Source organism: Bubalus bubalis, chromosome 3 (genome assembly GCF_019923935.1).
Source record: "Bubalus bubalis isolate 160015118507 breed Murrah chromosome 3, NDDB_SH_1, whole genome shotgun sequence".
NCBI classification, from domain to species: Eukaryota; Metazoa; Chordata; class Mammalia; order Artiodactyla; family Bovidae; genus Bubalus; species Bubalus bubalis.
The window spans coordinates 164,017,311-164,023,636 of NC_059159.1; positions in this window are offsets into that span (position 1 = coordinate 164,017,311).

Sequence of the window (6,326 nt, forward strand, 5' to 3'; positions counted from 1 at the left end):
CAGGCAAGAGTACTGGAGTGGGGTGCCATTGCCTTCTCCATTTGGAGATGCATAGTGGCCTAAATCACATTAGTGACAAATCACTTCAGGGCACTGGATCATCACTAGTTATATTTTTAAAAATCTTTCAGCAAGCATCCTCTCAATTGAACACTTTACCAACTTTTCTGAAAAGAGAAAAAACAGCCAAAGATCTCAGAAAAATACATACTGAAAATAATAGGTAAAAATTATTAATATATTCTTCTTCAGGTGGTTCAAATTGGATAATTTGCGAGTGCCCAGTCTTTTTTCTCCTCCAGATGGACATCATCACAGCCACCTTGCCCAGTATGTTGGAGGCCAAGAAGCACAACCAGCAGGAAGCCTCTGAATTCATTTCATTTCCCTGTTTTACCAGCTGCGCTGACCAGCTTTCACAAGCCTCAGCTTCCTGGGGCCCATGTGGTGTGGAATCCTTGCCTTGCGCCCCTGCCTTTGCTGTGGGTGAGCCGGAGGCTGTTGGCAGGGCCAGGAGTCAGAAAGAAGAGCCAGACACGGTGGGGTAAGGGTAGGGAGATTGACTACCAGCTGGAATCTGCTGGGTACCTCTATATCCATCTGTCCATCACCACATCTGATACAACGACCTTCAGAGAGCAATGGCCATTACTTTACTTCCACCTTCCAAATTTCACGCATGTTCCTCTTATGGCTAACTCTAAATGGAATCATACAGGGAAAGCAATGCTGGGAAACAGTTTCCACTTCAACCAACTTGACAGAACACAAGCCATCTATGTGGTCAGGAAGCTACTCTTAGGAAGTAAGCCCTGAGCTGAGACCCAAGGATGAGAATGTGCCAACCACAGGAAGGCTCCAGGCAAGAGCTTTCAGACAGAGGGAATGATCTGAGCAAAGGCTTAGCTCACGTGAAGAACAGAAAATAGACCAGGGAGCTGGATCATTAGGAGCAGGGCGAGGATGGTATGAAATAGAGTTATGCTGCAAATGGGGAATGGTCAGATTATTATGGGATTTATAAGGTAAGGAGTATGGACTTTGTCCAAAGTGCAAGTAATCGAAGGGTTTTAAGCTGGGCAGAGAACATGATCAGATTTGAGTTTCTCAAAGATCACACAGGCTGCTGTGAGCTACAGTGCAGGGGATGGGGCAAGAGAGACGGCACTGGTCCATGTTCTCGCGTGTATATTTGCGTGTGTGCACTTCTGTACTCTGGATTCCTCAAAGGGGGGGTTCTTGGCCAAGAGGTAAGCACGTCTGACCTTTAGATACGTATCCAGATTGCTTAGATATCACCTCTCTGAAGAGCCTTCTATGACCCTGCCATCTAGGTATGCTGATCCCTGTTCTTCACTCTGTGGCCCCCTATTTATTTTCTTCTTAGCCCTGATAATGGTATATAAGATCTTGCATTTATTTACTTTTTTTATAATTTGTCTTTCCCATGAAGGCAGGACTTGTCTTACTCACTATTATACTCATCACCTAGGGCAGTGCCTGGCATAGTAGACAGACAGCAAGTGATGATCTATTGAATAGATAATTGCCCTTCAAAGAGCCTGAACAAATTTACACTTTCAGCAACAAGATATCAAAGTCTGGCCCCCAAATTATTTAACCCCAAATGATATTACTACTCGTTTGGAGAGGGACAAATTTAAGTGATATTTGGATACATTATTTATATTATCTAATTAAAACAACAATGCGGTATCTCTATACACTAACCAGAATAGAAAAAAAAAAAAGGCAGAAAAAAAACCTGACAATATCACATTCTGGAAGAATCTGGAACAACCAGAATTCTTGTACATTGCTGGTGGAATGTAAGATGATACAACTGCTGATTTATATGCTGATGAATGAAAAAAACATTTTTAAAAACCCTCTTGCACTGCTGGAGGAATGTAAATTGATACTGCCACTATGGAAAACCATATGGAGATTCCTTTAAAAACTAGGAATAAAACCACCCAATAACCCAGCAATATCACTTCTAGGCATATACCCTGAGGAAACCAAAACTGAAAAAGACACATGTACTCCAATAGTCATTGCAGCACTGTTTACAATAGCTAAGACTATTAGCTATGGAAGAAAACTAGATGTCCATTGACAAATGAATGGATAAAGAAGCTGTGGTACATATATACAATGGAATACTACTTAGTCATAAAATGGAATGCATTTGAGTCAGTTCTAATGAAGTGGACGAACCTACAGCCTGTTATACAGAGTGAAGTAAGTCAGAAAGAGAAAAACAAATATCATATATTAATGCATATGTGTGGAATCTAGAAAGATGGTATTGATGAACCTGTTTTCAGGACAGCAATGGAGATGCAGACATAGAAAACACACTTATGGGCAACAGTGTGGGGAGAGGAAGGAGAGGGTGAGATGGAGAGAGAAGCATGGACACATATGCACTACCATATGTAAAATAGATGGCCAGTGGGAATTTTGCTGCATGATCCAGGGAACTCAAACCAGGCTCTGTAGCAACTTAGGAGGGTGGGAAAGGGTGGAAGAGGTTCAAGAGGGAGGGGACAGGGGGCGGTCCCAAGAAGGCAGAAGAATAAAACAGGGAGACCACATTCTCCCCCACAAATTCATCAAAAGATCATTTGAATGCTGAGCAAGTTCCACAAAACAACTTCTATAATGCTGGTGGAGGATACCAGGCACCCAGAAAGGCAGCCCATTCTTTTGAAAGGAAGTAGAATAAAATATAAAAGACAAAAGAGTTAGGGACGGAGATCCGTCATCGTGGGGAGGGAGTTGTGAAGGAGGAGAAGTTTCCAAACAGTAAGAAACCCTCTCACAGGCGGGTCTGTGGGGGGTTTTGGAATCTCAGAGGGCAATATAATCGGGAGTTAAAAAAAAAACACAACCCACAGAATACGTGCCTAACCGCAACTGCCAGCGGAGAAATAGCCCAGATGCTTGCATCTGCCACCAGCAGAGAACTTTCCTGCAAAAGATTCTAACACTCAGACTGGCCCACTCACAGAACAAAGGGTTGGGCGATTAAAGGAGAGCTAGCCCGCAGTGTACAGGCCCCTCCCTCCACACTGGAGGCTGAGAGGCAGGCATGGGACAGCCAGAGCCAGAAAGCAAGGGGCTGCTCCAATCTCGGCCCCAGAGACAGCATCCTCCACCAAACTGTGAGCAGGCTCCCAGTTGCTAACCATGTCTTCCTGGGATCCTAGACGGTTGACATCTGCCAGGAGGGTCGCAGCCCGAGATCAGCTCCCCAGAGGAGACACACAGCATACCTGACTCGGTGATCTGGCGGCGCGCCGGGGAAACTGAGTGGCCGAAGACACACGGTCCACCTGGGAAAGTGCCCACAGGGATAGTGTGCTCCCCGAACACCTGGTCGCCTGAGCTGCTCAGACCCGGGAAGGGCACAAAAACGCATGCCCAACTGAGTCTGTCTTTGCGGAGTACCCAAGAACCTGAGCAGCTTAGACCTGGGAAGTGCATGAAACTGCTTTGGACAGTGCCCCTGCTGAGCACCCTGGAGCCTGAGCAGTGTAGACCCAGGAAGCACATGCCACCTTAAGGTGAGGCAAACCCAGTGTGGCCCATACACTGCAAGCACTCCCCACACATGCCAGCAGGATCTGTTTCCCTCCCTCCCCACAACACAATAACACAATAAATAAACAAAATGACCACCTTCACCCCCTTGTGTCAGAGTGGAAATTAGACACTGAAGAGACTTGCAAACAGAGAAAGCCAAAATAAACAAAGAGGGAACCACTCGAAGTGACAGGCATAACAGATTAAAATCTGTAGTTAACATTGACTAAGCACTGGAGGGGGCCTATAGACCTTGAGAATGAGTACAAGCTGAAACAAGGAACTATTTGAAACTGAACTGACCCCACATTGCCCACAACAGGTCCAGAGAAACTCCTAGATATATTTTTACTATTATCACTTTATAATTTTTTAAAATTTGAGTTCTTTATTACTCCTTTGATTTTCATTTTTATAAGCTACTATTACTTTGCAAAAAATAAATACCCTATTTTTAAAGCAAATTTCATATATATATTTTTTTATAATTTTTGTGATTGTTTTGTGTTTTTAATATATATTTTTTGAGAATCTAACTTCTATTCTAGATTTTTAATCTTTGCTTTCTGGTATTTGTTATCAATTTTGTACCTTTAAGAATCCAATCTTCAATACCATTTTCACTTAGGGAGGGGTGTAATTACTGGCTTGATTGCTTTTTTGCCTTTTGATTCTCCCTTTTCCCCTGCCAGGTCACCTCTATCTTCTCCCTCCCCCATCTCTTCTCTACTTAACTCTGTGAATCTCTCTGGGTGTTCTGGGCTGTGAAGAACACTTAGGGAATTGATTACTGGCTAGACTGGTCTCCCCTTTTGACTCTCCCTCTTTTTCTCCTGGTCCCCTCTATCTCCCTTCTCCCTCTTCTCTTCTATTTGTAACTCTGTGAATCTATCTGGGTGTTCCAGACTGTGGAGAGCACTTAGGGAATTGATTACTGGCTAGATTGCTCTCTCCCCTTTTGACTCCCCCTCTTCTCCTCCTGGTCCCCTCTATCTCCCTGCTCCCTCTTCTCTTCTCCATGTAACTCTGTGAACCTCTCTGGGTGTCCCTCGCTGTGGAGAATTGTTTCACCATTAACATAGATGTTTTATCATCTGTGCTGTGTGGATGGAGAAGTCTTGAGGCTACTGTAAGAATAAGACTGAAAGCTAGTGGCAGGAGACTTAACTCCAAAACTTGATAACATCAGAGAACTCCTGATTTCAGGAAGCATTAGTAGACAAGAGCAGACCTAAAAGCCTTCATACCTACGCTGAAACCAAGCTCCACCCAAGAGCTAACAAGTTCCAGAGCAAGACATACCATGCTAATTCTCCAGCAAAACAGGAACCCAACCTTGAACATTAAAAGACGGGCGGCCCAAAGCCATGCTAAACCCACAGACACCCCAAAACTCACTACTGGACACTTCATTGCACTCCAGAGAGAAGACATCCAGTTCCACCCACCAGAACACAGGCACAAGCTCCCCCCAACCAGGAAACCTTGACAATCCACTAGTCCAATCCCACCCACAGGGAGCAGGCTCCACAATAAAGAGGAACCATGAACTTCCAGCCTACAGAAAGGGCACCCCAAACAGCAATCTAAACAAAATGAAATGGCAGAAAAATATTCAGCAGGTAAAGAAACATGATAAATGCCCACCAAACCAAACAAAAGAGGAGGCAATAGGGAGTCTACCTGAAAAAGGATTCAATATAATGATAGTTCAGATGATCTAAAATCTTGAAAACAAAATGGAGTTACAGATAATAGACTCAAGACAAGGATTGAGAAGATGCAAGAAATGTTTAACAAGGACCTAGAAGAAATAAAGAAGAGTCAATCAATAATGAGTTATGTAATAAATGAGATCAAAAGCACTCTGGAGGGAATCAACAGTAGAATAACTGAGGAAGAAGATAGGATGAGTGAGGTGGAAGATAGAATGGTGGAAACAAATGAAGCAGAGAGGGAAAAAGAAAAAAAAATTAAAAGAAATGAGGACAACCTCAGAGACCTCTGGGACAATGTTAAACGCCCCAACATTCAAATCATAGGAGTCCCAGAATAAGAAGACAAAAAGAAAGGGCATGAGAAAATACTTGAGGAGATAATAATTGAAAACATCCCTAAAATGTGGAAGGAAACAGCCACCCAAGTTCAAGAAACTCAGAGTCCCAAACAGGATAAACCCAAGGTGAAACACCCCCACACATATTAATCAAACTAATGAAGATCAAACACAAGAGCAAATACTAAAAGCAGCAAGGGAAAAGCAACAAATAACACACAAGGGGATCCCCATAAGGATAAAAGCTGATCTTTCAATAGAAACTCTTCAGGCCAGAAGGGAATGGCAGGACATACTTAAAGTGATGAAAGAGAAAAACCTACAACCCAGATTACTATATCCAGCAAGGATCTCATTCAAATATGAAGGCAAAATCAAAAGCTTTACAGACAAGCAAAAACTCAGAGAATTCAGCACCACCAAACCAGCTCTTCAATAAATGCTGAAGGATTTTCTCTAGACAGGAAACACAGAAAAGGTTTATAAACTCAAACCCAAAACAACAAAGTAAATGGCAATGGGATCATACTTATCAATAATTACCTTAAATGTAAATGGCTTGGATGCCCCAACCAAAAGACAAAGACTGGCTGAATGGATACAAAAACATGACCCCTATATATGCTGTCTACAAGAGACCCACCTCAAACCAAGAGACACATACAGACTGAAAGTGAAG